The sequence below is a fragment of the Hippoglossus hippoglossus genome, chromosome 24 (genome assembly GCF_009819705.1).
Source record: "Hippoglossus hippoglossus isolate fHipHip1 chromosome 24, fHipHip1.pri, whole genome shotgun sequence".
Taxonomy (NCBI): domain Eukaryota; kingdom Metazoa; phylum Chordata; class Actinopteri; order Pleuronectiformes; family Pleuronectidae; genus Hippoglossus; species Hippoglossus hippoglossus.
Genome location: NC_047174.1, coordinates 14,647,228 through 14,659,357, shown reverse-complemented (window position 1 = coordinate 14,659,357; position 12,130 = coordinate 14,647,228).

Genomic DNA, 12,130 nt, shown 5'->3' with positions numbered 1-12,130 from the left:
AGTGTTTTCTTTTAAATATGCACCACAAACTAAATCCAATGCACCTTGATGACAATGGGATGGTGTCAGTGAACTAAGAGGTGGAAATCTAAAAGGTTTGAAGGATGTATTTCCAAACATCATCGGAGCAGACTAACCTCATCTCACCCCATCGAAACAAAGGAGATCTCCTTGGATGTGTGCTGCATCAAGATGCTTGTGCACAAAGTATAAAAGCTGCAATCTGAATGAGTCAAACTTTTACCATCTGTTAACGAAGGCAGATGGAGTTTGCCTCTTAATTTAGTGTAACTTTTATGTCTGCCTTTAATGAGTCGTACACCATGTGCACCGATGTCATATGCTAGCTCTGGTCTTTCCCGTGGTGCCTGCCTGCCCGTCCTCCGGTGCTAATGTGCTAATCTGCTGTTTAGTCCAACCAGATGGGTTTCTCCCCCCACACTGGGGGGTGATCGGGGGGAGGGAAGAGAGGGGGAGGAGAGGAAGTTACCTGCGGAGATTTCCCCTCATTAAAAATCCCTCTGCCTAAATTACATACCCCACGCTCAGCCCCTCCCTTCCTCGTCTCCCCTTCTTCCATCCTCCCTTCCCAGGATAAGCGAGCCAACTTTTATTAAGCAATGACAGGCTCGGACGCCCCGACTCCCCTCCACTCTGTCTCCCCTCCGCACCCTCTCTGTGCAGCGATTTACTTCTTTGCAGTTATTTGTTTAAATCTGTCTCAAGCTCACGTCTGAATTGAGACGTCATACTTTGGCTCCCACATCACAGGCCTGTTGGCATATGAGCTGAATTCACATAAAACTAACACATTCCTTGCTGTAGATGAGAATAAAGTGAGTGAGAGATGAAAGCGAGTGAGATCTGAGAGCTAGTGTATGTGTGTGTGGAGGAATACAATATGCAAAAGAAAGAGATGAAAAATCCAATCACGCAGACCTCACGTACTCTGTCCATCATTCACATACATGGCACATATATATGCATTCTTGCCGATGAACACCTATCAAACTCAGACCATCATGCATGAGTGTATTCAACAAGCAGTGTAGAACCGAGGGCAGGAGGAAAGAGGGATGGAGAGGGAAAGCTTGAGGTTGGTGTAAAAAAACATCCTTGGAAGAGAGGACTGTTTAAAAGCCTGATTACAATTCTTATGCTTTATTACTCTTGCCAAACAAAAGACAAAAAAGAGGAGAGGAAGGAGGCAAATAAGAGCAAAGTTATGAGCCAGGGTGAATTCTGAAGAGACTATTTAACAATGGAAACTCTGCTTTAAGAAAACTCCACGGAGTGTGTTGAGAAATCCCCTCATATCATGGCAGAGAAAGACAGAAGAGAAAAGAACCGCTGAAAACCTTCAGATCGAATTTAAACTCATGGACAAACATGTGACCAAGGTTAACACGCATGCATGCATGCATGCACACATACGCGGGCTCCATCTTTCAGCACAAGACAATGATCTCTTTTCCTGGACTGTCTACACACTCACACTCTCAAAACCAAAACCGCGGGACAAAAACGGGTCCCTGTCATAGTCAATTAGGAGTAAATTTGCTGTGTCCACAGACTTGTTGCTCTCTTGGCCATGTAGCCCCTTTCCCTGTGTTTTGATTGCTCACTGGATTTCGTCCTCTCACCACCTCATAGTATTACGGCTTCAGCTGCTGCCATCTGCCACACGACGCTCCGATCAGCAGATAACATCAGACCTGTTTCTAAAGGAGCTAGTGAGCGCACTCCAGCAATCCATCTTCACTCCTCCATCAAAATGTGGACGACTACATTTCACATGTCACTTCTCCTTCTCCTCTGTCTTCTTTGGATCCTGTTACTTTCCAAAAAATAACATCTTGTGCACGTGCAGGAAACTTGAGGGATTTTGCAAATTGGTCCAGTCAAACGCCAAAATGGCAGAAAGTTCTTTATCAAAGTGACAAAAGGCCGTATACACCACTCTATCTCTTTGTTATCCTTTGATTTTATCTGTAAAATAATTTTATTTATATATTTTTTCAATCTTTTCCAATTAAAATAATTGGTAGGAGCATGCAGTCTTATTGCCAGACATAACATTGATATTGTATTATTCTGGAGAACACAGATTAGTTAGCACGATAACACCAATGGTTAATTTCTAAAGAATAGTACAACATGAAGAATCGCTTTCTTGCTAGAGAGAAATAAAACATGGACGAGAGGGGAAGTTATATATAAAATAAGTATTTCTCCCAAAATGCCGGATCATGAAGTTTTTCCTTCTGTAGTGTGGGGTAGGTTGGGGGAAAGATAATGGGAATAACAAATAAACTCTGGTTAGGATAAGGTTGAGGCAACTAAAACACTAATTGATATATTATCAAACTAAGAATAAAAACAAATGTCTCTCTCACTCACCAGGTCATACAGATTAGAAGTTGTGTTGGAGAGTGACCTGCTGGTCTCTGTTGCTGAGTTGTCAGGACCCATACAAAAAAAACCCATTTAAGGTTGTAAACTACAGTGAATAATTCAGGCTGTAAATCATAGATCTGACTGGCTCCAGCTTCAAAGGAAAGTCTGATGTAACATATTACATCAACAAAAAAAAAAATCATGTCTCAGCCCTGAATATCTGTCCGTCCATCTATGAACTGATCTCTTCAGCCACATGAGTATTTACAGGGCTCACAGTTGATTTATGAAACAATTACACTATCTGTTTCCCTGCTTCTCTTCTGTCAACACAGTATGAAACTTAAGCTGTTAAGGGACAAATTAATAAAGCTGACTCTGGAGAAAACCAAGGGAAGAGATAAGGTAGATGAAGACAGACATGAAAAGACAAAACGACAGGCAGTATGAAGACAGAACATCATAAGGTCGTAAGAGATTATGCTCTGTGTGTTTGTCACTTATATCCCACATATTCTGAGGCTCCGACACTCAAATTTCCCAGGCCAGTGAACACACATTCATCCCTGTGCAGACCAAGAGACTGCCTGTTGTAATTACCTCCTCTGCTCTGTCCGTTACGAAAGGGAAACAAACCGTCACATTTCCCATTAACTGCACAGTAACACAGGGGTGTTTTTAATAATCCCATAAATGCTGTTTACATAGCCCGAGAGTCAAAGGACATGGACACTGATACTCCCTGACAGTAATGCCTGCTGCTAATCTGTGTGCGTCTATCCAAGGGACTTTTTCTTGGCTCAGTGGTGCTAGGAACCTCTGAAGCTGAGCGTTCAGCACCACACAGTCAGGACAGATTTAGGTGAAGTACGTCTCATTCTGATTCTTTTGTAAAAGATGTGGCGTGTGTGTGTGTGTGTGTGGACCAGAGACCATGTATAAGGATGGACGACAGGATTTCTCACCATAAGTGAAGCCAAAGCGTCATCACCACCACCTGGTGGCTGGCTGCAGTATAGGTCAAAATCCCGCCTCCTCCATGTTAGTAGATGGGACATGGACCAACTAAATCGTACAAATCCCAAAAAAATTCTCAAAGATGGTTTCTGTCATTTTAGGTAGTTCTTATCACACTGATGTATTGATAGAACCTTGCTACTATCTTTCTGTATCTTTCATCGTTATATACACACTGTGGTTTGTACTTGTCATAGTTACACTTTTAAATCGTATTATTCTATCCAACTTTTATTCCTCATTTTAACCCTGATATTATTATTATAAAATAAGAACAAGATAGATGGGAATTATGATCCGCACAGCACTGCTAATACCCATCTATCATGGACTGTAATTAGCGTTTATGGGACTTATATGGGACTAATATCTTTGACATAGTGATACATTTCATGTGATATATATGCTATGTATTTTGAAAAGCACTGAAAATTTGAAGTTCATCGTTAAGTACACAAACCTTGAGCAGGCTTTCTCAGATTGAAGGATGACCTTATTAAATTTGTCCACACTGTTACAATGTGGTAAAAATCTTGAAACCAAACATGAAAACAAACATGCATCACCTTGGTGTCCTGGCGAGACGTCAGCAGGTGTGATCAGCGCCGTCCAGCTGCATCCTCCTCTGGTGGGGGGGTGGGGGGTGGGGGCTGGCGACTTCCTCACTGCCTCATTAACAAATCATAAAATCCTCACATGGTCGTGTGTTCAGATGGTCAGTTCATGTGAAAAGATGAAAGGCTGGGAGTGTTGGCCAACTGATGATGAGTACAGTTAAACGCTGAACGCACTAACAAGTCGACTGAGTCAAAATGTGTATGTTCTGGAGCAATTAGCGGGTTTGAGTGAACGACTGCCAGTTTCTCAGCTGGTGCACAGGAAGAATAAATTCAACAAGTCTTCATTTTCTCAAATATATGAGCGATAAATGGATGCACAGATGGGCTGATAAATAGTTGTAAAAATGTATAAAAGAATGAGTTTTAGCTTTTGCCCCCTCCATCCCTTCCTCGTTTATCGATCCACTCCTTCACCGTACAACACTGTACCAGTATAGAATAGACTAGGAATGTAATAATAACAGTATCCCACTGTATAAATATCAGGCCAAACCATATTCCTTGTAAATTCATCAGCTTTAATCTAATTTTTCTGTTGGTGAATGCAAACCATTTATTTGCCGCCTTCTCCATTCACAACCTGTTAGAAGCAGTCAACATCTTTGGAGTTTATTGGAGCCGCAATGACACGTGGCAGTTTTGTAGGGATGAAAAATATCCCCCCAGCCCTTAATATACGGTGAAACCCTATAGTGGTGAATTCTGAAAGTGTATAAAACACATACACACATGTGCGCTCGCGACGAGGCTATAATATGTTTGGACAGAGCAGGATGCCAGGCAGTGCCCGTTAAAGGCTCTAATGTGGCGGTGGTTTCATGGTGGTTGGCACAGATCAGCAGGAAGAGGGCAAAAAGAGGGATATAAAAAAAACGAGGGAGTGATGGGGTAAGAGGGAGGGAGGGAGGGAGGTCTGGAAATGGAAGGGAAAGAGCAAGAGCAAGCTAAAGAAAGAGGGCTATAGTTACAGAGGCACACCACAGGCATCAAACAGTGGTAGATGTATGAATTCTCTTTCTCTCTCACTCGCGCTGTGTCCTCACTTCATCCCTCTCTTTCTCCCCCCTTTCTCTCCCTCTGGGGGAACGGCCCATTCACAGTATGGTCCCAGGGTGATCAGAGTGGACCCTGCCCTCTCTCGCTCCGCTGTCACTCTCTCCTGCTCTTTCATCCTGTCTTTTCTTGATGGATCAAAACAGTCATACTTCCGCAGAACTCGCCTTTTATTAATCAGACCTCAGCGCAGTGTGTCAGGGGGGAGAGTGACGCACGGGGGTTTGTGAGTGTGAAATGTGCTTAGTGAACAGACACACACGCACATGAGTAAAGAAGCAAGAACATGCAACTGACCGCTGACAAATGCCTAAGGGTGTTTCATATTTCCTTTTCTGCAAAGCAGGCCATCGCATGAAAGGCCAGAGTCGTGTCTGAGTATGTGTCAAAGAGAAAGAGAGAGAGAATAATGAAAGAGAAAAAGAAATTAGCGAGACAAATGATTTGACTGTACCACACAACCTCCTTTTCTCGATCATTCATAAAGCCTCTCTCTTCCTCCCATCTCCCTCTCCCTCTCCCTCACACACGCACGCACGCACGCACACACACACACACACACACACACACACACACACACACACACACACACACACACACACACACACACACACACACCAGCTCACAAGCAGAGCGGAGCGGATATTCTGGGTGGTGTTATTCCAGGTGTGGAGTCGTTGAGGTCTCCATGCTGTGACCCTGTTATCCTGGGAAGAAGGAGAGTATTAGAGGCATGCCGGGAGAGGAAGAGACTCTATATCAAAAACACATTTTGCCCCGAGGCTGTATCACTGCAGCTATATGACTACAAACACAGGCATGTGCTCATGCAGATATAAAAGTATATATACATATATATATACACAAACACGCACAGATGTTTGTACTTCAAAGCAGACAGACACTTGAAATACATACATTACACAAATATAAATACTGTATCAACCATCAACAGGTTGACCAGTACATTTCATTAAAAACTCAAAACACACACTTGTTTTTGTTGAGTCCAGAAAATCGTTTGTTGAAAATCGTTCTTTTCTATTTGCCGACTTAAAGTTATATTCTATTAAGCAAGTTACTTGTCACTTTAAAATTTGAAAGACTGTTCTCTTCTCTGTGGTACAGAAACATCACACACCATGTGACATGTTCTGAAATTATTGTATGAAATATAATTGTTCATAATAACTAATACATTATCTGAATCTGATGTATAACCCAGAGTAGGGAGGTTTTACCATTTGCGTTAACTGGATGTAACATTTCCTTTTTTGCAAATTTCTTAGCAGAACAAATACCAAGTCTAAAACTGGTAATTAACAGCCGTAGTATTTATGTCATCATCAAGTTAGGTTTTATTTTTGTTTCCATTCCAGTAAATGCATTTTATGTTTTAATCCATATCTGTATAATATAAATTATGTTTTGTTGATCATTTAAAATGTTTATTGCCACCACAACTATTAAGGATTCCCGTGGGCTCAATGTGTTTAAGAAGCAGAATAACACCATGTAAAATAAAAAAAAGGAACATGTAGGATATATCCTTGATTCTGTATTTCCTGCTCTTGACGTTGTGTTTGTCCTCAAAAGTTACTCTACTTACTGCATTGTAGATAGAGGAAAGTTGGCTTTGCATTGTATTACATTACATTATTTGATAAATAGTTTGATAAACAAGAGTCCTGGTCAAACCTTTACTGTCCCGAGAACCAGACAGCTACTCAATTATCATAATCATGTTAGGTGTATCAAATATGGTTATTTGTAATAAAATCATGAACAGGTACTAATTTATATAAGACCAACAACAAATGGTCTATGGTGTCATATACTGTGTCAATGGTTGTGTATTATTGTGAATCATTGTGCAAAATGCTTCCTGAAAGCTTTGATATCCTGACTCCAGATTTAGAGTTGGTTCTTTCTCCCCGTAATTAAAACAGAGTGATTACAACCAATTAAAGGCTCAAACAGGCTCAAAAATAGTGACGGGCACCAGTGAGGATGCAGAAAATACTGACATTTTTTATAATAGGATATATAAAGAAATAAAATGTCATATATAATGTACATATATATGTTTTGTGCAATCTTTAACACAGACATTCCTTAAATAGAGAAATATAACAACATTCCTCAAATCTGCAGTAAATGCTAGTTGGCGCTAGCTGGACGTTGAATGTAGGCAGGGAGGAAAGACGGGCTTACTGGACGCCTTCACCACCAAATTCTAACGACTTCGTTCTTTGATTAAAAAAAAACGCCTAAACGGTTCCAGTTGAGCGAGAGAGAAAGAGAAAAGAAATAAAACTCCAACATCTAAGAGATGAAAATAACCGTTGTTCTCCAGTTTTAAGAGGCACGTGTGCTGGGGTTGGCCTGAGACTTCAGTTACGAGCTGCAGATGTTTGTATGTTTTTTTATGATTGTTGTTATTTTCAAATTGCGGCGTTTCCGTGATGAGTTTGCACTCGTTAGGAGAGTGTGTGCGCTTGCATGTTAGTGTGGGTGAATGAGACAGAAACATCTGAAGAAGAGGTCTGGAGAACTTAATTAACCATAGTTCTATTGTCTGTGCTTTTAGCAGCTCATCATGCAGTCTGATCACAGGAAACTACAGCGGCTATTATCACAATGATAGACTACACACTCACATACACAAACGCACACACTCACCTGTGAATTGAAGAATTGCCTGGCAGTGAACAATAGGGGGTGATCAAAACCTCCGTGCACACAATCCTGCTTTCTAATGACCTCATGCACACACACACACACACACACACACACACACACACGGCTTAGATCGACTCTTCATGTGGTTTCAAGGGTTATGAGAGGAGAAAATGTTTTCACCTCTTCTTCGCTGGATGGAGAAAGCCATAAAAACAACACCTGCTTGCTTGTTCTCTGTCCATCATGTCTGCCACTCCTCCTTCTGTCTTTGAAGAGAGAGAGAGAGAGAACAAAAAGAGGAGGTGAGGTAATGAGATAAGTTGTTTTGTTGTCGTGCCACAAAATAAAACACATCACACAGGCATTTTTAGCCCGTTCTCACCCATAGCATCTTGGGTGTAATGCTTGGGTCTACTCCGCCAAGTCCAAGCAGCTTTAACCAGTATAGGCCACCCTGCCCCTTCATCTCCAAATCATCCAGATGATGAGGTTATGACACTGAGAGTGGAGCGTCTTCTGGGCACAGAACTGGTTTTACAGTGTGTTCAGTGCCAACCAATGTAAACAACACTTCTGCAAATTGACACCGTGTTGTAATTAATGGAGCTTTAGACCAGCATGAGAAATGTAAGGGTGTCTCCTGCTGATTCGGGTACATGAGACTGGAGCCAGACCGGCAGAGTGTTTGACCTCTGCTGACCTAAGTTCAAAGTTACTTATTTACAACACTGCTGCATAAAGCATTGGAGAGATTATCAGGAAAGACTCCTAACATCGTTTAAATGTCCTCATTTATATACAAAACCCAACCCTGGGTAGTCTTTTTGGTTCCTCACCCAACATAGATGCTGGAGATTAATCAACAGACATATTCTTAATTTAAACAAAACCTATTTTGACCATAAAGGCAACTTTTTTTCTCTTATAAATCTGCCAAGGTATATGTTTTCACCCCTGTCAGTTTCAAGTGTGTGTGCTTGCATGTTAGTGTGGATGAAAGAGACAGAAACATCTGAAGAAGAGGTCTGGAGAACTTAATTAACCATAGTTCTAATGTCTGTGCTTTTAGCAGCTCATCATGCAGTCTGATCACAGAGAACTAAAGTGGCTATTATCACAATGATAGACTACACACTCACATACACACTCACACACACACTCACCTATGAATTGAAGAATTGTCTGGCAGTGAACAATAGGGGGTGATCAAAACCTCCGTGCACACAATCCTGCTTTTTAATGACCTCATGCACACACACACACACACACACACACACACACACACACACACACACACACACACACACACACACACACACACACACACACACACACACACACACGGCTTAGATCGACTCTTCATGTGGTTTCAAGGGTTATGAGAGGAGAAAATGTTTTCACCTCTTCTTCGCTGGATGGAGAAAGCCATAAAAACAACACCTGCTTGCTTGTTCATCTGTTGGTTGGTTTGTATATTTGTATTTTTATATTCGTTGGATTGAATACAAGATTACGCAAAACAACTGAACGGATTTCCATGCAACTTGGTAAAAGGATGTGGTATGGGTCAGGGAAGAACATGTTAATTTCTGGTGCAGATTTATCATTGTCTTTAGCATTGTGAGATATGGTGTTTTTTTGCCATTTTCACATATTTCCCAGGGAATAATGAATGGATGTTGATGAAAGAAAATCTGAGTGTATACAATTTGGTGTGACTTGATTGGATTCAAGGGGTGTTGGGCTGTGGTGGAGGTATGTGCCACTAAGTCCCACTCTGTGATTCTTGTTGCAGCAAGAGACCAACGCATTTTGCAGTCATTTTTAACCACAACACCAAAATAAGTTGTATAAAATTGCATGTTTGCATTGAGCTGACAATGAGGTTGTTAGTTGGATCAATAATGAGCCTGATCCAGAACACGACTGTACAGAAGTCCTCTCATCTGCTGATACACACACACACACACACACACACACACACACACACACACACACACACACACACACACGCACACACATGCACAGTATCACTAACCATACACCCCAGTGAAGCTGAAGACAAAAGCCTCTCCTTTTGTTTACTTGACATTGTTTAAAGGTTGTAGTTTGTGATGCTGCTGAGACATTTGCATTTAACTCAATATGGAATATACTACTTGATATAACTAGGGTGGACAAAACAGCATCATATGTCTGTTCAAAGCAATACAGATCAACAACACAAACTGCAACCTCCAAAATGACGATATAATATATGACTTGTTGTTGGATTGCATTAGTTTCAGCCAGATGTACCTAATAAATTGTCAACTGAGTGTACACCTATGCAGAATAAAAGCTTGTAAAAGAGGGTGAATGGTTCCTGCCTATGCCAACCCTTAACTCTAATGACTCCTATAAACACTTAACAATAGTTAACTATGACAAGAAATACTTGATTCGTGAAATTCATAAAGTGGTGAGAGAGAAAAAAGAGTATCACTTTCTTTAAAGGTTGTTTATTCTCCACAATGAAACATTATATACCTGTTAAGTGACTTGTGAAATAACATGTTCCATCGTGAGTTCACCGTTGCTTCTTCATGAAGTTCACATTAGCACATACATATCTGATTTTAAAGGGCATGCCCTGCACATTTGGCAAAACATTTTTTTTTATCTGATAGATACAAAAATATAATATATTGGCTGAATGAAAGCTAATTACATTTCTCTGCTATTCCTTTGCATACAGCTGTCACCTATAGTATATCTAAACATTTATGGATAGAGGAGATGTCTCCTTTGCATTGATCATCAAGACTTATATCTGCAGTGAATAGTAGAATCAATCATCCTAAATGTATTTCAGTTTGATCTCTTCAAAATAATGATGAGATATAGGCCATGTAATGACAGGCAACAACCTGGCTCGGCTCAGCAAAGCATTTTTGATCGGGGGAATAAGAGGATGAATCCAACACAAGTCCAGTGCTTACAGGCTGTAACTCAGAGCTGCACGGAGCTTGAGTCATCTGTGTGTCTCCCTCTCTGTCTGTGTATGTCTTTGTGCGTGAGTGTGCATGTGTGCATGCATGTGCATGTGCATGCGCTCATGTGTACAAGACATGCTATGGCAGCCAGTGCAGGAGTTCAACTTGAATAACATCCGCGGCGCAAAGAGGCCCGAATAAACGGCATCAAGACCAGAACCGGCTCGTAAAAAAATTCAATAAATGTCTTAGATCCATCAATTTCTATCAAGCATGTCAGTAAATACCAGGTTTTCAATGGAAGGTTAACTTTATGAAAGGGAGCAGGGGTCACTTCACTTGGATGATGAGTGACTCTCAGCCAGCATAAGCAGGATATGCTCATTTGCTCTGCAGCGCTGGCAAACTGCAGATCGGCATGGAGTTCAAGTTATGACTTTCCCCAGTGGAGCCATACGGAGGATCCGGCGGTTCTGGTCTGGGATTCACCCTCCCAGGACGAGCAGCAGGGGCCCTGAGGGACTCCTGAATCTGCAGCGAGGCAGATGGACGAAGCTGGACATTGCATTTTTCTTTATCGGGAAATGATTGTATGAAATGCAAACTCTGGAGAAAGTCCGGACACAATTGTGCGGACATTCTCCCTGGAGTTCATGTCTGAAAACAGCTCTAGTTGCTTTCCCCAGGTTTGCCTCAGGAAATATCAAATCAAACTGTGCAAGGTATCAATCCTAAAATCTTTTTTAAAAAAACACTATGTAACCATTGAATGTAGGTCTCTCTCTTTCTCTCTCTCTCACACACACACACCCCTTCATGCCACTTCCGCCATAAAAGCCCTGGCAGTGATCCACGTGCCCATTAGCAGGCGCTAAATAACTGTTAACAATGTATTACCCAGACTCCCCTGCACCGCCACTTCTCCCCTGCCCTGCGTCCCTTCAAAGCTCCCAGGTAATTATGTCAAAGGTTTTTAATAAACAGCCTATTCAGTGCGCAGTGGGTTACGCCTCCTTCACTGTTACTAAATGAGAGTTTTGAAACGATACTCGTTCAGAGGAACTGGCCTCCGATTGGTTGAATTAGGAACAAAGCTGTGAAAAAAAAAGTCAACACGCAGGTAAACGCGCACACATTAAGGCTGATTCAAAACTAATCCTTTATGGATAACCTATCGTTTGAGTAAATTATACAAGTTATTATTATTATTATAGTTTTTTTCCAGTTGGATTTAATTTATGAATGACCCATGCTTTATTATTCAATATCCCAACATTTGTGGTTTAAGACTAAATCACGCATTAATTAATCAAAACAGCAGTTCGAGCCAATTGGAGTGATGCAGCATCTTACGCGCAGTTTCATGAATGGAAATAGGAAGCTCGC